Raw genomic sequence first — 22,296 nt, 5'->3', positions numbered from 1 at the left:
CAAACCGTCTCTCTTGTATAATTTATGCTTACCACAAAACATACCCCAGTGATCCAAGAATTTAAATCCTTGCTTCTTGCACCAGTTCCCCAGCCACATGTCCAAGTCCATTATCTCCCTGTTTCTGGCCTCACCAGCCCGAGGAACTGGAAGCAAACCGGAGATAACCACCCTGGACGTCCTGCTTTTCAGCCTTCTTCCTAGTTCTCCGAAGTCCCGCTGTACTGTGTTCCTCCCCTTCTTCCTGACATTTGTGCTGACATGTACCACCACCTCTGGCTCTTCACCTTCGTCCTTGAGGATTTCCTGCACTCTGTCTGTGATGTCTTTAACCCTGGCACCAGGAAGGCAACACACCATGCTTAAGTCCCGCCTGCTGCCACAAAAGCCCCGGTCAGTTCCTCCCACTATGGAGTCCCCTATTACCACAGCTCTGTGCGATGTCCGACTTTTCCGCTCTGCCTCCATGCCAACGTTTGATTGACAGACCTGGCCACCTTGCGGACTGGCAGTGTCATCTGTCTCTACTGTTTCCAAAAGATTCAACTTGTTCCTGACAGGTATTTGCCCGGAGTCTCTTGCACCTGTCTCCTCTCTGCCTTCCTCATCGTCTGCTCTCTTCTGCTCTCTTCTGGTATGGTCAGTGTAATAACCTCGCTGAAGGTCTTGTCCAGAAAGACCTCATTCTCTCAGATGAGCCCAAGGTCCTCGAGTTCTTTCATCAGTGCTGCAATATGCTCTGTCAGTAGCTGAACGTGCACACTCTTTCCACACTTATACGAGCCAGACACACCAGAGTCGTTGACCTCCCACATCAAGCACGTAGCACACTGAACCAGCTTGGCAGTCATGTCTTCACCCTCTTCAACTGTGGCGTAATCACTTCACTCAACCTCCTTGTCAAAGATTCCTGAGCTAAAGACCTCACTCTTCACTCCACAGGAACTTCCTTGGACCCTCTTTTTGGGGCAAGTCTGCGGACTTTTAATTTAGGTTAGATGAGGCTTCAGATTGGTTCCACACGTCGGCGCAACATGGAGGGCTGAAGGGCCTGTACTGTGCTGTAATATTCTATGTTCTATGTTTGGCCTGGCCTTTCTGCTCTTCTGTCAGTCGACATAGCTGACAGACAGAAAGATCCCTCTATATTAGCCAAATAATGCAGTGAAACCTTGTAATATATGGTAACAGTTCTATTGGCCCTTCATGAGATTTAAAATTGTTACTCCAGTTTGACCATTTTCAAAAGTATCTTCAAACGGCCAGTTTAACTGTATAGGTTGCTTTTCCATCACTCTGCCTGTGCATTGCTGTCCCACCAGAGATGTTGTTCCCTTTGTACATCACTAAAGTTACAACCAACGTTTTACAAAGCAAGGCCTAAAAAGCTTAACCCACAGCTTTGAAACTGATGGTTGAATCTAGTGGAAGTGGCAGAACTCTCAGACTTTGCCTGGAAGCCAGAATGACCTTTGCATCACCTCTTTTTGAAAGATCGATCAGGCACTTGACAGATCATTGGTGCTGGGTCCTTTAGTCAGTTACTGATGACTTTGAATGAGGGACCTCCATCCCAGGAATGTCCAAGTAAACATGGCATGGTTTATATTCCCTGCATGGGTCAGTACGAGCAAATGTTAGAATGACTCCCTTAAGTGGACATGAATTACTACTCATGGGCTTCAGTTGAAAGAGGGGATGGAATACCCATTAATGGGTGATTCCCCATGTGAAAATGATGGTGGTGGATGTGGAAAGACAGCAGGATTCTCTTCCACCACCAAGCTTGCCAAGATCCTGCTCTTCATTTCAATTGTTTTTACATTAAAAGGATCCTTCAGCCGGGGTTCTTCAACTGTGGACAATTAACCAGAAGTCAGATATCACAGAACAATGCTTTCTATATGGTGGGGGGGATGTTGATAGGGTCAGGTGGCTTTGGGGTCGGGGGGGAGGGGGGGGAGGGCTGTACAGGCAAATCCCTACAAAGAGCACTACTCTAGTTCAGTACACAGCAACTCCAAATCCAGCACCGAAGCTCAGGTCTGTTGTTTCTTCACTGTTCCAAACAGGAGTTTGGCTCTGGACCAGACATTTATGCAACAAAATGGTCAGGAATTGATTTCTGGAAATTTTTCTTGGAGCATATTGCAGTTCATATTCCCATTAACTGTTGATTAACATGCTAATTATCCAAACTCATGCTAACGCTATCAGTAGGGAAACATGTGTGTCTCATGTTACAAAGGTTAGCTATTGGCTCATACAGCAACAGATACAGTAGTTTTCACATATTTATTTATTGAACACGCTGGTTCAATTAACAATACAAAATTAACTATAAATTTGCATGTTCTGCAGTCAACTTTTACTGCCAAACACTTTCAAGAGTTCTGTTTTATGCTGTTTATTATTCATATTTCTTTTCAGTTAATTTTCTGATGGTTTTCTCATCCATACCACCATTTCCACAAGAATATTTTTGTTGTAGGTATAATTTAAAGCTCAATAAACATGGACTCAATCCAGATTCCGACTCCACCACTCCCACGGGCAGCGCATTCCATGCCCCCACCACTCTCTGGGTAAAGAGAGTGGTGGGGGCATGGAATCCATACCACCATTTCCACAAGAATATTTTTGTTGTAGGTATAATTTAAAGCTCAATAAACATGGACTCAATCCAAAAGGACAGTACATAGAAAAGAAGTTAAATGCAGTCTGACATTTTCAACATCTTAGAATGATCTACTTGGCTTTCTTCATTTCATTCTTTTTACAAAGTAGTATTTGAAAAGGCTTGAGATCTCCCCTTTAATTCAAAGCTCAATTGATGTGATCAACCATCTAATGTAATTGTAACCCAAGGTGAATCCAATTACCAAAGGCCAACATCGAAGGGAACCAATGCCCTCTTTTTTTTTAAAAGGAGCTTTGCAACAGGAGACTTGACAATGAATCAACACTGGAATGGGTGAATTCAAAATATCCTGAAAATGGTGAGCACATCTCTTAGTGCTTTGCAGCATGTTGATCTTTTACCTTGTACCAAATTAGAGTGAGAAATAACACATGCCTCAAAGAACAGGTTAATAAAATCAACTGGAAGCACCATTAATCATTTGTCACTATCAGTAGTTGCACTTGAATTTGGTAAGGCATTTTCCTAATGTAATTCTTTTTTGAAGTATTGCAAGCTTTTCTGACCAAATGTAAAAAGTCGGTCTTCATTTTCCGACACAAAGCACTTGTGATATACAGGAAATTGAGAAATCCACTGATCTGACTTTTCTGTCCTGGTGAGTGTAACGTTTGGCCACTTGTGGCAACAGAATTCGTGACAGCAACATTGCTTCCATATAATCAGATGTAATCTGTTGCTTCCTAACAGGAACCTCTCCTCTTACATTGAAGCAATTGCAGAATTATTTTTGCTTAGTTGGTCATACATTTTGGAACGAAGTTCACTGAGAGAGAACATAAGTGTGCTTAGGCTGAAATGACTGAATTGATATCGTCAAATTTCATTCACACAAAATACCACTGGTGTCAAGATTTTCATGCTGTGAATGTAGACAGGCATTCATCGTGTCAGTATGTACCAGTCAAATTTGCCTTGACAACATAAAAGCTACTTGACATGTACTTTTTACGGACAATGTTTCCACTCACAAATAAACTTCTCGTACTTACATAATGGCAGAAAATAATACACTGATACATTTTATTCCATATACTATTAATGAGGTGTACCATTTCTACTTCACCTGAAGAACATTTGCATCAGCTGCTCAGAAAAGTTGTCATCACCAAATTATACAAACTACAACACCGTATTTGTATGACACAATAGGGAGAGAATATTCATTTGCTGGTGTACCAGTCTGGTAAAATATCAGTTTTAAAATTCGCAACCTGGATTTCTAATTCCTTAATGGCTTCAACATTCTGTATCACTGTAACTTCTCCCAGTCTGACAGTTGCCTGCGATCTCTGCATCCCTCCAATTTTGCCTTTTTGTACATTTCTGATTTTCATCACTTTGGAAGGCAAGCCTTAAACTCTGGAACTCCATCGCTAAACTTCTTTACTCCTCTACCTTTCTCTCCTATGTTCAGACATTTCTTCAAATCTGGAATGAAGAATCTAATGAAATCATTTACGATAGGGAAAAAAAAATCATCTGGCTCATTTACAGCATTTAGAGAAGGAAATCTGGCGAGGCCTACATTTGGGTGAGGGATATTTATTGACCAGGACACTGAAGACAACCTCTGCTGTCAGGCTGGAATATGTGCTCAGCTCAGTAGCAGTTTAACACTCAAAACCTTCTTTACTAGGGCTTGGAGTGTTATCAGCTAAACCAATGATACAACAGCTCGAACTTTAAGCCAAGTTGCCCACTTTCTGCCTTTGGAACAAGAATTTATTTCATAATTTATCTCATTGGATTCTACATCGAAGTTCATTTGGATTAAATTCAGGCTTTAGTTAAAATTTGTGTCTAAAGTTCCCTCTGCTTATGACACATTATAGGCAAAAGTGAGGACTGCAGATGCTGGAAACCAGAGTTTAGATCAGAGTGGTGCTGGAAAAGCACAGCAGATCAGGCAGCATCCGAGGAGCAGGAAAATCGACGTTTCGGGCAAAAGCCCTTCAATCCTGATGAAGGGCTTTTGCCCAAAATGTCGATTTTCCTGCTCCTTGGATGCTGCCTGATCTGCTGTGCTCTTCCAGCATCACTCTCATCTAAACGTATGACACATTATGTTGAATTTATAACACAGGTTACACACCTTCTGAATATACATGGTTTACTAAATCACAGAAAGAGTTATTGTGGCTCGTGGCTCATAGCTGGAATGCTGCCAGCACGATTTTAATATAAACTACGATTTTAATATAAACTAAATTAAACAAAATCAGTGTAAACAGCCCCCTAAGTGAGCTGAGTCTAATGTTGTGTCTAATTAGCAGTAGTAGTGGATAAACCACGATTGAGTCTTAATGAGAAGTGGCACTTGGCTCAGAGAACAAGATGTAGTTTATTACTTGATAGCAATAGGTAGAATTTACATTGACTGGTCACGCATAATTACAAAGACTATCAGGAGGCAAAAATGACAGGCCTGTCTTTATCGGAATATCATGCTGGACTGCTTCTTCCCCACTCAAAGGCTGTAACATAATCAGATTGGGTGGTGTTTCAAAATGTGGCTTTAAAATGTACTCTTTCAGAGCCATTATATCAGTCAACACAAAACCTACATGAAAATAATTCATCTATGTTTAACCCATTTTACAAATTATGGGACAACGCAAATCACACTGCACCTTAATTTGTGATATTTTAAATGTGTGTATGAACAACATGTTTACAACTTGATGATAAATTTGCTGAAACGTTTCTTGAATGGGATAAATATGAGGATTTTATAAATAATGTTCTGTTTACTGTCTTAGCATGGCAAAATTGAACGCCCCCTCTCATGGAGGTTTGACAGGATAAATGGTGAGAAGATGTTTTCACTACTGGGGGAGACTTGAACTCTGGGACGTAGTTCCAGAACAGGGGGACATTCATTTAAATCTGAGACATGAGTTAATTGTGTGTTGTGTGTGTGTGTGTGTGTGTGTGTGCGTGTGTGCACATGCGTGTGGTGAGCTGCCTTTTTGAACTTCTGCACTCCAACTGCTGTGGGTTGACCCACAATGCCATGAGAGAGGGAATTCCAGGATTTTGACCCAGTGACAGTGTCTTCTACACCATTCAATTATGGCTGAAATGTTTCTCAAGCCCATTCTCTTGCATTCCTTCTGTCACCCTTGAATCCCTTACTAATCGAGAACACATCTATCTCTGTCTTAAATACACTCAATGATTTGACCTCTTATAGCCTTCTATGGCAGTGAGTTCCATCGATTCACCATTCTCTGGCTGAAGAAATACCTCCTTATCTGAGTTCTAATGAGTTGTCTCTTCACAATGAGGTGTCTTTGGATCCTGGTCTCTCCTAACAGTGAAATCATCTTCTCCAGGCCTCTCATTATTCTGTAAGTTTCAATCAGATCTCCTCTTTTCCTTCTAAATTTCACTGAGTATAGACTCAACCACTGTTCATATGACAAGCCCTTCAAACTCAGGATTATTGTAGTGTAATTTTAAATGTTACAAAAGAAGAATAATCTGTCAATCTTACAATTGGCTTGTCTTGGAAAAAGAAACACATGGTGTAAGGCAGGTGATGATACAACTTTTCACTATGGATGTTCAATTCAATCGACAGGGAGAGATATCAGAATTGCTGCAAGATTGTCTTCAAGACTTTTTGCAGGTCAGTTGTTACAAGGAGGTCAGTTTACTATGTTGAAAATTTGTACAGGAACAGACTTGGAAATCTAATGATGTTGCAGACTTCAGGTGTTACTGGAATTGCCCTGCCTGCTGTTTTGTTTGTGTCTTTTGGATCTTAAAACATAGCTATCCCTTCACGTGGCTTATCAAAGTTCCCCTTTATAAGTATGACTCTGGACATCAGTAGAGTAGCCATATTCTGGGCTGTTGTTTGTAACCACTCAACCTGAGGCCTTGAGGCCATCATTGTCTTAGTTTCAAAAATATTCATTCAAGTCAGGGTGGTCTCAGGAGATAAAAATTACCGTTCCTTAGCCTGGAATACATTCTGGTGTCCTTTTCAGACAGTGTAGAAGTTGAATTCATCAATCATTTTTTTGCAGCAATTTATTACCATTTTTCAAATGAAAATGAAAAACTTAATTTTAGAAGATGACATACAAGTCATAATTCATATTTTAAAAGTTCTAAATTTCTTTACATTCACTCATGTGAGTTGCTAGCTGGTCAACACTTATTGTCCATCCTTTCTTGCCTTTGGCCTGATTGGCTTGCTAGGCCAGTTCAGAGGACAGTTGAGAGTAAATCACGTGGCTGTGGCTCTGGAGTCACATGTAGGCTAGACCAGGTGAGGATGGCACATTTCCTTCCCTAGGAGACATTGGTGAGCCAGATGGGTTTTTCCAAACGTGGTCATCATTAGATTCTTAATTCCAGACTTTTTGAAATTGAATTCAAATTCCACCATCTGCCACAACGGGATTTGAATCTGGGTACCCAGAATGCAGCTGAGTTTCTGGAGGAATAGTTTAGTGATGATACCACAAGGGCATTGCCTCCCCCTATGTCATGCTTTACTGAGTCTGGCAATATTAAAAAAAATCCCTAATGTAATCAAATGAAATCAACACCACGTTAATAAACATTTTTTTTCCACTTCTTTGACTGTGCCATTCTACTCAAAATATTTTTTTGAACATGGGATGACTAAAAGCTTGGCCAGCGATATGAGTTTCAAGGGGGATTTTAAGAGTTGTTGAAAAAAAGAGACCTGTCAATTATTTTAATCATACACTCATCAAGGAAGAGGCAAAAAACCAAAATTAAAAGAGAATAATGATTTATGCGATATGACTAAAAGAGAGCTATTATTGGTTGCCAAATTCACTCTGATTGATCAAGACGTTGCAATGGACAAAGCACCAGAGATCTACTGTTCCCCAACTTTCATTTAATGCTAAATAGGCTCTGTGACTGGACATGTTTCTTTTTCCTGCAAAGAAAAGTTCCCTGTTTATAAAACATCTAGCAAACATGGGCAAGCCACAATGCAAACCCACCTGATAATCTTAAATGGATTGATTAAATGTTTACCTAATTCTTAGCACATTCATAATTGTCCAGCAAATACTGTCAAATCATTTCTGAAGGAGTTTGTTTCAGTCATTCATTCAATGCGGACATCATTAACTAAGCTAACATTTATTATCCATTCAAATTGCCCAGAGGACAGTCAAGAGTTAACCACATTGCTGTGAGTCTGGAGTCACCTGGAGCCCAGACAAGGTAAGGATGCCAGATTTCCTTCCCTAAAAGACAATAGTGACCTCAATGGGTTTTACAATGATGGCATTAGCCATTAGGCTAGCTTTCAATTCCAGATGTTCAGTGGATTCAAATCTTATACTCTGCCACAAGGGATTCAAGCCCATGACCCCAGAACATTAACCAGGGATCTGGATGATGAGTACAGTATACCACAACCTCCCTGAATAGTAGGGCAGATCAAGGAAATTTCATAGGTCAGGAATCAAGTTCTGAAGACGTGACTGCAAATGGTTGAGTAAAGTGAGTGGAAGTTTCAGAATAGGGCAGAGTTGGAGGAATTCAGATTTCCCATTGAATTTTAGAGGTGGAAAGGAGACAGCTGAAGACATGGAGAGAATGAACATCAAAATAAGAAAGAATTAATGTAGGTTAGTGAGCAAAAAGGCCTCAGAGTGACTTAAGGAAGATGAAGCACAGATTTGGCTTGCATCTTCAAAGAAAATAAATTTCCTTTAATATGCTATAGCTTGAGTTGCCTAAATTACAAGAAATTTTACACATCTACATTTTCAAATACTTGAAGGAACATGTGAAATTCAGGAATTATATTCTTCATGCATCCCTCTTCACCAGGAGCCATTTAACCTTTATCTCAGATAGAAAAAATATTTCTTAGAATTGCACAAAATGCATATCCACGAAATCTCTAAGAATCTAAAACATTACTTTGAAAAGGTTTTACATTCAGTTAAATTCTGCTCTACGAATCATAAACTTGCCACGAGCATTTTTTTCTTGGTTAATGATTGTCCTTAGATCTGGTAGTTTTGAACAACAGAGTCAACTGTCAAGATACATCACATATAAACATACAACGTCGGAGAAGTAATAAGTCACATAATCCCTTGTGCCTGCTTCACCATTCATTAAGATAAAGACTGATCTTGTTACATTACATACCTATCCCGATAAACTTTCAACCCTTCGCTTATCAAGAATTTAAATACCGATGTTTTGAAAAATTTAAAGACTCAACTTTCATGGTCTTTTGAAGAGAAGAGTTCCAAAAACACAAGCTCCTTCGTGGTTTAGCAAACTCTCATATTTCCTGTCTGACATTAATGAACTCTTCTTTTTCAGACCCGAAGGTGAAATCCTTTCGGATTGAAAGACATATCAGCTGACAGCTCCAAAAGTTTGCTCTATGTTTTTTGCCTTCCCTTCCTTCCATTTCTTCATTTGCAGCTATACCTGGGATCCTATTTAAATTTTTTGTAGAGAAGACTGACAGAAAATGCTCGTTCAATTCATTCACAATACCCTTATCTTTTATTATCTCCCAGATTCATGTCCTACAAGACTCATTTTGTTAACCTTTTTTGCAAGATCTACAGAAATCTCTTACTATCTGTTTTCATCTTTCTAGCTAGATTTCTCTCATATTCGAACGTTCTCCCTTATTAATCTTTTAGCCATTCCTTGCTTTTTCTTTATATCCAACCTTGTCTTCTGACCTGCCAACAATATTCACTAAATATTCACTGGTTTCTCTAAATTTGACACCATTTTTGATTTTTTTTTCTTTAATCATCCACAGCCTTTGTTCTAACAAACCAGGACGGCTGACCAAAGGGGAACCAGTGCACCCCTGCCCTCCTGGTTGTAACAGAAGTATGTGATGTCTGAATTCTGTTTGAATAAAAAAAATTGAACTTATTTGGAACGTGGTAGTACATGGATCTGACTTATTTGTAATTGCCAAGGGTGCAGATGCCTGTATTGGGGACAGCCAGGCATCTCTGAAATTATGGTTGTGGTGGTCATCAATAATTATTCTGTTAGCTCGGCATCATGTCTCACTGCATGTGCATCGTGATGTGATCATACATAATTGAAAATGTCTCCACTGCACTTCAAAATAATAATACTTCCATAATGAAATATCACTGCTGCTCTGATGGCTGAAAAGAGGCAGCATATTTTTTTCAAATAGAGCTGAATCCTCCTGCAACAATTGCAAATTTTACCTGCTTGATCGACACCTCATCCATCACTTTAAATAATCAGTCTCGTCAACACTGTGGCTGCGTTTGCAAGCTGCAATCCTGCAATTTGCTCATCCTCTTTTTGCAACATCTTGCAGATGCACAACTCCAGTGACTGAGAAGGGCAGCAGGCTTGTGGGAACACCACCACTTGGAAGTCCTCATCTAAACCACTGACTTGGAATGATATTGTCATCCCTTCATTGTCACTACCACATAATGTCAGATCATTGATATAGGTACTCCCATCACACGTGGGAATACCACTCACCACATACATGGCATGGCTCGGCCAATATTGTCTGTCTCAAGGCATGCTATATTGGCAAGATCATGCAGACACTACAACAACGGATGAATGGACTCCATGCCACAACTGTCAGACAGGAATGTTCCCTCCCAGTTGGGGAACACTTCAGCAGTCAAAAACATTCAGCCTCCAATCTTCGGGTAAGCATCCTCCAAGGCAGCCTTTGAGATATACAACAATGCAGAATCACCAAGCAGAAACTGATAGCCAAGTTCTATAGCTTTGAAGACGGTCTCAACCGTGATCTTAGATTCATGTTGTACTACATGTGACCCTAACACACTGTTCCATATCTGTAAAATCTTCCTCACTGTCCTGTTTTGACACCATAACCTTGATAACTTGTTATGATCTCTCTACTTTAATTAGTTTCTACAGTTTTGGATTATTTGTTACTTTGATTAGATCCTTGGCATGCGACTGTTACATCTATCATGGTATTCTAGCTGTTTGGTTTGACTCCAGCACCACCTTTTTCAACATTTTTTGTAATTTCATTGGATTATATGTCATCCCTTCACTTGTTATTCAGCTGTTGACATTTTATGCACACCGTCTCTCACTTTTGATCACCTGCAGAGACTTATTATTCGATACTCCACTCACACCATTTATATGATCTTTTGATCTCTCTGTCCTTGATCTCTCTGCTGTTAAATTCTGTGTCTATGTGCTTCTCTCTCATTTCACCTCACAAAGGGGCTGTGCTCCAAAAGCTTGTGATTTCAAATAAACCTGTTGGACTATAACCTGGTGTTGTGCGACTTCTGACTTTGTCCATTCCAGTCCAACACTGGCACTTTCACATCACCCTTCCTAACACAACTGTATGTGTATCTTTGTAGTGGTTCAAGAAGGTGGATTACTGTCACTCAAGGGCAGTTAGGGATTAGGAATCCTTGCCATTAGGATGACACTGACATCCTAAGAGACAGAGAAAGAAAAACCTCATTCAACAAGCACAATATAACACCCTCATCAGAAAACATTGTGCTAGAAAGTGGAAAGGGTGTTAGCCAAATTGTCTGTTGAGCATAAAACATGGCTATTTTTCAAAAAAAAAGGTTAAATGCTTTTTAATCTTTTGGACAAATGCCTAGCTGGCACTCAAACAAACAGTAGTGTTGAACAGGGCTCCAAATGTGTAATTCCATAAACTCATAGCCTGCTTAGCATTGAAGCTTAGTCTACAAGGTCGGCAGCAATCTAACGGCAAGGATTGGCAGATCACAAAGATCCTACACAAGACATTCATTAGCTGCAGCTGGTAACCAGGCTGCTTGTGGAAGACAGATGGGTTGTCAATCTGATGACATCTGCCCAATATACCCTTGGAAGAATTTGCAGACGTCGGTGCTGTTGCTATTCACATTTGGGCACATCAGAATTTTTCATGTCGTATGTCTGATGAGCAAGAAGTGAGTTATGGCTGTGGTTAGTGACACTCACAACCTGCTGTGTTTTAGTAATTCTCTATGTCTGTCATGATGAAACATCTTTAAGACTGATGGGAAACATGAAGTGAGCATATGGGTACTTTGCTATTGGGCAAGGCAGTTCTGGTATACAGCAGGAACTTAATTCCCATTCCCGAGGGTAATTTCTTGGAAAATCTTCCACTGCACTGCAGATTTTATAACCTCTGTCTTTAAATGACACAGTTACAGAGGATAACAATGTTGTTTGTCTTCCAAAGGTGAACTTGAGAGCTATCAAGTGGATATTGATTACATCCACTTTATTATCTCTGAGGAGGAAATGGTGCACTCGAAGGGTTAAATTGACAGCAACGGGAGGATTGTCAGGTAATTTGAGCAACACTTAAGTGGCATATGATTTCATTTTAATATGTCTGAGTATGGCTGCAATGTCAAATTTAGTAAACATACAATAGCTTGAAACACATTAATTTTCGTGGCATTCCCATGACATAAATATTTTCACCAGGCATATTGAACGATTCCATTTCACTGTGTCATAAACCTCACCAGCCAGTAGACAGCATATTCCTTTTGATCTGAAAATGTCATGGCCATCTTGCAAAAAATGTACAGTAGGAAATTTAATCCCACTTCCTATAAAGTGATTCTTTTTTCTATCACTTGCTGATAACCAATTTTAATAGTGCTTAAATATAGAATCTGTTCAGTCCTGATCCAAAATAAATCAGTGAACTATTCATTTCCTGCAAAACTGAATTGTTGCTCTGATGAACACTGCCATCAAATACATCAGAGATTGTTGTGGTTCTGTTCGTCGAGCTGGGAATTTGTGTTGCAGACGTTCCGTCCCCTGTCTAGGTGACATCCTCAGTGCTTGGGAGCCTCCTGTGAAGCGCTTCTGTGATCTTTCCTCCGGCATTTGTAGTGGTTTGAATCTGCCGCTCCCGGTTGTCAGTTCCAGCTGTCCGCTGCAGTGGTCGGTATACTGGGTCGAGGTCGATGTGCTTATTGATTGAATCTGTGGATGAGTACCATGCCTCTAGGAATTCCCTGGCTGTTTTCTGTTTGGCTTGTCCTATAATGGATGCTCTCAGCCACTCTCAGACAACAACTCACCAGAACGAAGGACCCAATACCCAGCATGAGCAAAACCAATGTAGTGTACAAAATCCCATGCAAGGACTGCACAAAACACTACATAGGACAAACAGGAAGACAGCTAACGATCCGCATCCATGAACACCAACTAGCCACGAAACGACATGACCAGCTATCCTTAGTAGCCACATACGCAGATGGCAAGCAACGTGAATTCGATTGGGACAACACTACTATTACAGTTAATGCCAAACAGAGAACAGCCAGGGAATTCCTAGAGGCATGGTAGTCATCCACAGATTCAATCAATAAGCACATCGACCTGGACCCAATATACCGGCCACTGCAGCGGACAGCTGGAACTGACAACCAGAAGCGGCAAATTCAAACCACTACAAATGCCGGAGGAAAGATCACAGAAGCGCTTCACAGGAGGCTCCCAAGCACTGAGGATGTCACCTAGACAGGGGACGAAACATCTGCAACACAAATTCCCAGCTCGGCGAACAGAACCACAACAACGAGCACTCGAGTTACAAATCTTCTCACAGACTTTGAACATCAGAGATTATTATCAGTGTTTGAAATCTTTCATCAACTATCTTTCATCAACAGTGCTCCACAGTCATAATCTTAAACATGGCATCAGTCATTCTCATTACCTAGACCCATGTGACGTGCAAAGATCTAGCCCTAAGTTTTGTCCAATGTGGAATGCATTGTATTGTGCTTTGAAGTCCTGATAGTCAAATTTAAGGGTTTTTATTGGTTATGCATGTTGGCTAAAAATGTGGGAAATTAGGCAGGATGTGTAAAAATAGTTTGCTAATGACTAATGTTTGGCATTGAGTGAAAACAGGCTTTTGAGTTCATCTGAAGCTCTTGGGGGTGAAAGGGCAACAGTCTAACTTTGACCCTACCTTTCAGCCACCTGGAGTTATGAGTTCCTCACACATATAAGATGTAGGAGCAAACGTAGGCCATTTAGCTCAGTGAGTCTGCTCCACCATTCAATGAGATCATGGCTGATCTGATAACTTTCAACTCCTTCCTGCCTTTTCTCCATAGCCCTCGATTCTCTTCATGATTAAAAATCTGTCTCCCTAAGCCTTGAAGATACTTAATGACCCAGCCACATAACACATGATGGTAATATTGAACACATATTTTATATTTCATGATAACAATAAGCAATCCTTGAGCTATTTCAGTTGGACTAGAATTTTACATATTCTTCACATACAATAATGGAAATATTTTGAAAATTTTGGTCTTTAGTGCAGAGGCAGGCATTTAATCTATCAATTAAACCCAGTAAATAAAGCAACTGATCAATGCTAGATATAGCATAAGCACAGGGACTCAATACTTTACAAGTTCCATTGGCGATGAGCAATGTACAAAATGGTCAAAAATAAGTTATCTTCTCTCTCAACAACTTTTCTCCATCAATATCTTCCAATTCCATCTTTTCCTCAAAGTGTGATTCATCACTGAGCTTGAATTTGAGTTATTACCATGGGTCGACACTCAATGGTTGCAATGCTTGCAGCAAACAGTGTGACTCCAGCTCATTGAGAAGACTTAATTTCACAAGTAGTCAGCTGACTACTTTCGGGATTTGGTTCTGAGGGTGATTTTGTCCCACCAATACCACAGCAAGATGTCCATTTCTCATCTTTGGCTCCTGAAAGCAGGCTAAATCAATCACAGGAGAAGAGCATCATCTTTGTGCTCCAATCCACCAGATATGAAAAGAAATGCAATTCGAGCAAATGATGCTGGATAGCCATCACAAACAGGCATCGTGTAATTTTGCTTCCCTTACCCAAAATGTAAAATCATAACTACTGTCCCAATTGAGATTCACCACCTCAGTATTGGCTAAGGACCTCATTGGCCTATCCAGTGAAAAACATTATGGATAAACTCAATAAGCGAAGATGGAAGGCACAAATTAGATTTTTACAATGAAAGAAAATTACAAGATAAGTCATGCAGATAACTTGGTTCAAAATTGAAGTCTGACGATGTTATGATATTTGTTAAACCCTTCAGATTCCAAAGCAACTGCATAACTCCCTCCCATTGATCTTTTGCTGCAACTATTAATTGACAACACAGAGGGAAAACTATTACAAACACTGGAGCATAGGCTTCATTGGATGTGAATTCACAATAACACCAACCTTTCTTTGAATTCCTCAGAAATGATGTTAAAGGCATAATGAGGTCCTACTTGCAAGAGAACAGGCAACTACCGACATTTTGCTGTGATTTGAAAATACCAGATTACAGACAGCATGTGAGACATGTACACTTGTGCCTGAAATAAAAAATGAGGCAGTTGTATGATCATATTTTCTTAAGCAGTCCTTTAGGAACCACTGTTATCACTGAAACCATGGTTTCTCAATAAAGTTGAGAGAAAATGACCGATAAACAGCAAATGCATATAAAAGCTCTTCACATGTTGTATGTTGATGTTTACAGCTGCCCAAGGCAATTTTTGCAATATTACATTTTTCATTCTGAAAAAGAATGCACACAAAATATTACTCTGGGAATGCTTTTGAATTTTTCATTGCAAAATAGAATCCAGCCAGATTGCTACCATATTGAATTTACAGTCAATTAATTAGGTGAAGATTTAAATTCAGATTATTTGTTGCTTTGAAACATTTATCATCATAGAAAAGACAATAATCCTTGAATCATATCTGTACAGTGAGTGTAGATAAGTTTCCAAACCTTCACTTAGCAGGAACTGGCATGTATCCAACCTCGCATGTCGGGTATTGTAGTCAGTGCCTCATGAAGTCCCACAAGATTCTGCATAGTAATAACACGGGAAAACTATTAATAACTAGCAATGGCTACATTTGCATCATGCTGTCTCCAATGTCCATTGAAGTAAATATGAAATGAAATCTTCTAAATGTGGTGGAGACATGCCATTTGCTTGAGGCTATGCAATAATTTAGAATAGACCCATTGTAACAATCCAACTTTAACTGCTTTGCTATCCTAAGTAATCACAGTAAAACATCAAGTTCTGGCTGTTAATTATTTCATTAATTAAAATTCTGTTTTTCATTAATTATGCACTACATATTTTGCAGTTTTTCTAAATATTTGCTTTATCAAGAAAACTTGCAAGTAATTAAGTGTATCAGCTGTGCCGCAGTTGGTATGTGAGTTTGAGACATCAAGGGGAGCAAAAAAATCCTCAAATAGCTCATCTGTCTGAACCTTCTGCACACTAACTACCTTACACATGGATGGCATGGTGGCAGAGTGGTTAGCACTACTGCTTTACAATGCTAAGGACCCAGGTTCAATTCCAGCTTTGGGTGACTGTCTGTGTGGAAGTCACACATTCTCTCTGTGTCTGGTTTCATCCCAGAGTCCAGTTAGGTAGATTAGCCATGCTAAATGCCCCCATAGTATTGAGGGATGTGGATTAGCCATGGGAATACGGAGATAGGGTGGGATGCTCTTTGGAAGGTCAGTGTAGACCCCACAGGCCAACTGACTTTTTTCTATGCTATAGGGATTCTATGATAAGGCATAGCCTGGAGATTGTACATTGAACTTCTCAGAACCCATTGGACCAAAATAAACACAAGCTACCCTTGATCCCACGCTAAAAAAGGAAGGCTTCTGAATCAGTAGCCTCTGGGTTCAAGTCCCAATTTATGTCTTCAGCACAAAAATGAAACAATTTAGGTTTATCTATCTGGACTCAAAATTATTGCTTGCTGTCTCTCCATGGATACTACCTGACCTGCTGTGATTTCTGACATTTTTTTGTTTTCAGTCCAGATCCTCGCATCTGCCATAATTTGCTCCTACTTGCTTGTCGTGTTGTAAATTTACCTCCCATGTCACTACTTAAAAAAAAATCAGTTGAGTTATTACTGGAGCCCTGGCCAACATGTATTCCTCAATAAATATCACAAAAGAAACAGCTTATCTGCTTATTGTGCTTAGAGAACTCTGACAAACAGCAAAGTAGTTCCCACCTTTGCTATATTGCAATGGTCACTGGACTTCGAAAAGCACTTTGCTTTGTAAAATACTTCAAGTCTGACAACCAACGTGCACTTTGAGCCTTCCAGAGGGTTGTTTGCCTGCAGGCATACTTGAAGCTGGGTTTGTCCCTTCTATAACAGGCTGAGGCCCTTGTGTGCATCATTATTGGCCACATAAGGGCCTCAAATAGCAGTGGAATAAGAATGTTAGCCACCACATGGCCCTTATAACCACTGCCTTTAATCCAACGGATTTGACCTCAAGTCCCACCTGCGTTGGACATGCATTACAGCATGTCCAAACAGGTTGATTTAGAACATGTATACATTCAGGGATCTTGTGGTACAGTGGTCTGACCCATAATTCTTAGCCAGGAGGTCTAGGTTCAAGTCCCACCTATTCCAGAGGTGTGTCACAACATCTCTGAAAAGGTTGGTATGGAAAAGAAATGTCTCAGCTTGGTACAAATGAGTGGCTTGCTTGGCCATTTCAGAGAGCATTTCAGAATCAACCACATTGCTGTGACTGAGTCACACTTGGACACATGGGGTGGATAGGATACCAGTCTATGAGTGAACCAGATGGGAATGTCAGCCACGGACCTTCCCACCATAAACGTAATTCTAGTGTATACCAGAGGTATTGTGGATTCGATGTGCCAACTCTCCACAGAATCCAATGCCCTTCTTGACTCTAGTACCTCTGGGAATATTCTAGGAACATAGAATATTCTGCCCCAAAAGATCAAAGGACATGAACATAATGGTGAGGGGGGAGTGTGAGCAAAATTATTACCATTCATTAAATACAGAAGATCAGATTATTGTTCTTTTCAAGAAAGTTCAAAGGCATAATCCTGGAAGGGGACACAATAGTGTAGTGATGTCACTACTGGACGTTTAATCCAGAAACTCAGGTAATATTTGAGAGACCATCGTTCAAATTCTGCCATAACAGACAGTGGAATTTCAATTTAATAACAAATCTTGAATTGAGAATTAAAGATGGCCATGAAACAATTGTCAATTATGGGAAAACCCATCAGGTTCACTGATGTCCTTTAGGGAAGGAAACTGCCTTACCTGGTCAGAATCCAGGCCCAGAGGAACACAGTTGCTTCTTAATTACTCTCTGGGCAATTAGGAATGAGCTAATAATGCCCATCTCCCATAAATCAATAAAAAACATCTGCAACAGCTCATCTGAAGGAACTTATTGGGAAAATATTGAAAATCTCTTAATACAAAAAGCAATCCTCACAGATTCAGGAAGAGTAATGGTAATGAGTTTAACCCAACCTAGACTCATGCCAAACAAATGTACAGAAATAATTTGAGAAAGCAACTTGGTGCCTACTTACAATGATAAATGTTATATTCCTTAACCTTAAAAACAGTTGATAAAATCATTCACAAGAAAACAGTGCGAATGTAAAATCTCCTGAGATAAGTAACGTCGCAGTAAAATGGTACTAAAACAGTTACAAAGTAGTAAATAAATGGGACACAATCAATAGTGGCAGTGATAACAGTAACTTGCTGTGTACTCCAGGGATCAGTTCTGGGGCCTCAATGTTAAACGTATTAGAAATAACCTCATTGAGACATACATAAAGAAAATTCAGGATTGCTAAAGATGCTACGTTATATAACAAAGCAGAATATTCAGAGAAAAGATGCAAGACACAACCCTACTCTAAAACTCACAATCACAACAGAGATTCTATCTCCAATCTCAGCTATTTATCTTCTGGTAAATTAGAATTTGGGTCTCAAGATGATTTGTAAACCTGGCATGCATAAGATGAGATGCCATGTTATGTCCAGCAATGTCCCTTCCCTTGTTGATAACTTAAGGTGACATTTATTGTTATGAAGCTGAATACATGTACTGTAAGTTTAAGAGAGAGTGAAAGCCATTTTGCACTGAGAGCTTGCAGGCACCTGTCATGTGACTGACTAGCAGTCTCAGGGTGTGCTGGAAAATTGAAAATATGTAATATTTGGCTGTGAAACAAATTCCTGAGTTTTGGTTGCTATTTCCACAACAATTTGAATTGAACCAATCAGTTTAAATTATGCCCCAGGATACTAAAAACCAATCAATTTTGAATTTATTGTTTTGCCAACATTGAACTAATGAGATGAACTGATGCTGGGGTATAAAGAAGCATACATTTTGACAGTTGGACAGTGAGACCAACTGCCATTGCCAGAGTAACTGCCAGCAACACACTCTCTCTCAAAGGTACATTTTTCATATGAAACATCTTTGTAGCAAAAGATTGAAGATGACTCAGGGAGATAAACAGCCAGAGGAAGACAGATACTGACGACAACAGGTGCTGTGTGGTTTTGAAATTAAGTTGATGTAATTTAGTATGAGTTTTATCAGTATATTGTAATAGAGTGGGAGGTAGATAATAAACATTTAAGAGAGAGGAGGCTTAAAGTTGTAAATAGTTGTTTAATGTTCATTTTTAGAGTTGAAGAATAAATTGATATTTTTTCTTTAAAAAGTGGAATTTGGAAGTTCTCTGTCACTCATACTTTAACAGATGATGAGGCAAGATGAACTTTTCTGGGTGTTGGTTTAATTAGCAGAAGGGTTTACCGTTGTGTTGTAACATTATCTTGGTAACAAAGAATTTATTTTAAAAACATATTTTTGAGGTAAAAGTGGAAGTTTGCAAATTGTAATCAAACTATGCAGTGTAAGTCAGAGAAGACAAACAAAATATAGCACTGAATCTTGCATTATGTTTGGCTCATTGCAAGTTGTGTGGCATACTTTTGGAGGATTTCTTTCCATGAGGCCAAGTATATTTTCTCATTCGATCTTACTGAACTTGCCTGATTAAATCAAATCTTGTGGCATTTTCTTCATGTCTGATTTCCAGATTTGTTGTTCCAAATTTCTGGGAACAACTTGTCACTCAGCAGATATCCTGGAATTCATTGGAAAACACTATTCACACAAGAATATGTATCTAGTCCGTGGATTGTATCTCTTTGCTTGCTCTCACATTGCTGAGCCACTCTAAAACTGTCTGGGTATTGACAGTGTCTCTGCTTTGCTTCGCATTTTGAACTTTGTCCCCTCAGTCTGAGGTACCAGGTTTATAGTATTGCTGTGTTGCCATTCTGTTTGATAGGGACACAAAGCCTTTGACCAGGGATTCCTGGCATATTCGTCAAGGGTGGCCTTCAATACCAGTACAGGGATTGCTCAGAGCCAGGATCCTCTCCTCATCAGTGTTGAGTAGCTAAATGCCAGTCAGTACACAACTTATCTTGACCCTTTCTGCCCCTTTGTGGGCTGCTTTCCTCATGGACTGAAAGACAGCTATGTGTTACTGCAGATGAATGTTGGTGGCATCACTGTTAGTGGATGACGCAGATGGAATGGTGTCCTCACTAAGTGTGTATGCAGCACAGAAGGCTTGCAGAGTTAGTGGTGTTGGCTGTTGGAGTGTGAGATGGTGAGTTGGAAGATGCTGCAGGCATTAATCAGAGTGGTATAGCATTAGATTTGGTGAGAGGTGGATATAGTAGTAGAGATAGAGCAAATGTGAGATATTGGAGATCGGGGTAGAACTTATGCTTGCGGAGTGGTGAAGGATGTGGTAGATAATTAATGAGGAAAAATAAAGAGCTGGAACTCCAAGGCCACACGATAACAAACCCTTCAAAATCCCTTGCTACTCAGACTAAGCCAAAAAAACCATTTTGATTCAGCTGTAGAGTTCAAATTTAAGTCAGTACTTCTAACTGGTAAGGGTTTAAGTTGATCATACATTGGGAATTATGCCCTCTACTGTTTGTTGTTTACTTAAAAAAAGAAACAGTAAAACATTACTTCAAGTTGTAGGTCATGGCACTTTGAAGAGAAATGAAAAATAAAGTTGACCAGACTTCCATTTAATGAAGAGAAAATAAGGAAACGTTTAGAAACTGTTATTCTCACAATGATATGGAGTCACCTGCCAAAGAAAAATGCAAAACTGGGCTGATCATTCAGCAGATAGCTGATGATTTTAATGAAGTCAATCAAGAATTTCAGCAAGAATTGCTAACTTTGACATAAAGCTTCTTAACATATAAGAAATAGGAGCAGGAATAGGCCAACTGGCCCATCTAGCCTGCTCCGCCATTCAATAGGACCGTGGCTTTGGGGATGGAAGGGGTTTTGGAGTGCATCAATTCAATAAAGGTTGGTTTTCACAATCCTCTAATGAAGGGAGTATAGATCACCATTGCTCCATGTTGCACTGACCACAATTAACTGAGAGCATGGTTAGTTAGTGGGAGTACACAGCCACTGCACTGAACTCAATGAGCTCATATAAATTACTTTCATCAAAAACAATCATTTTGTTTAGAATTATTATGGATGTAACTAGATGAGGGGGAAAATAAATCCCAATTGCCATGTCCTGTCACCATCTATGAATGCATATGGGTGAACTGATTCAATGTCCTGTGTCAATATTGCTTTGCAGTCATTGCCATGGAGTTGTATAAGTGCAGCCTGGGTTGAATTATGTTTTTTTGATTTGCCATTTCTCCCTGTGGAAAAGCACTCGACTCCATTTAACCCCATCACTGATGATCTGGTCTGGGTTTCATGAATTTATTTTGTAACTTCAGATTGTGTGTTTAAAATTGATTTGAAGCAGATTTACCAAAATATACAAAGTCATATTGTGTGGATAAATTGACCATCTATTTGTAACTTAGCCCCGAATGGTTGCAAAATAATCCCTTTGTACTTAAGCAGAAATGATAAGTATTACCTGTTTTCTGCAAAAAATTTATAATATGCACACATTACTTTTGAAATGTCACAGACAATTTATGAGAACATGACCTTTTTTTTCAGTTCCCGGCTTTACTGATTTTGCCTCATCACCATGAATCAGTAATGGAAATAATTTTACTTACTTTCAATTGTTACATTTCAACATTATCTTTTTTAGATCATATAAAAGTTTCTTCTTTGTTGTTACTGAGCTTACATTTGCGGCTGTGAAGTAACACTTCATTCAGCCTCTGCCAACCTTCAATATAAATGATATCCTTGTCTTCCTGTCAAGATTTTGGCCAAGGGAAAACTGAAATAAACCATGTGTTGTCCCACAAATAAGACAAATTTGCTGTTTCTTCAATAAAGTTGACAAATGCAGTAACAAAACCATTGATGGAGTAAAAGTGACTGCTCAGAATAATGGTGCAAAGCATTTTTTAAAAATCATCCCAGTGTTTATTTTAGATATGTGTTTCAATACATCAGCGGCATGGTGACATCACCAGTGTGTGGCAGACATTTCCCAGACATCGTGGGCTGTTAACCTAATCATCAAAACAGCTTCATTTGTCAAGGGTTACCCAACAACTCACTGAGAGTGCTTTGATAACCTGCCAATGACCCAGTGATCACTTTTGATCACCTGGAAAGTTCAAG

At 39.5% G+C, this 22,296-nt stretch overlaps 1 protein-coding gene across 22 annotated transcripts in view; it reads right to left on the bottom strand.

The window, feature by feature from the left end:
- The window catches only part of LOC122557375 (teneurin-3), a 2,612,756-nt gene that overhangs the window by 1,677,103 nt on the left and 913,357 nt on the right, over positions 1 to 22,296 (bottom strand). For all 22 annotated transcript variants that reach the window (XM_043705048.1, XM_043705023.1, XM_043705127.1 and 19 more), the window contains one exon: positions 15,550 to 15,630. The gene's annotated coding sequence lies outside the window, so the exon portion shown is untranslated. The remainder of the gene's footprint in view (positions 1 to 15,549; positions 15,631 to 22,296) is intronic.

Source organism: Chiloscyllium plagiosum, chromosome 2, assembly GCF_004010195.1.
Source record: "Chiloscyllium plagiosum isolate BGI_BamShark_2017 chromosome 2, ASM401019v2, whole genome shotgun sequence".
In the NCBI taxonomy this organism is placed as follows: Eukaryota; Metazoa; Chordata; class Chondrichthyes; order Orectolobiformes; family Hemiscylliidae; genus Chiloscyllium; species Chiloscyllium plagiosum.
This window is presented reverse-complemented; position numbering and strand designations above follow the sequence as displayed.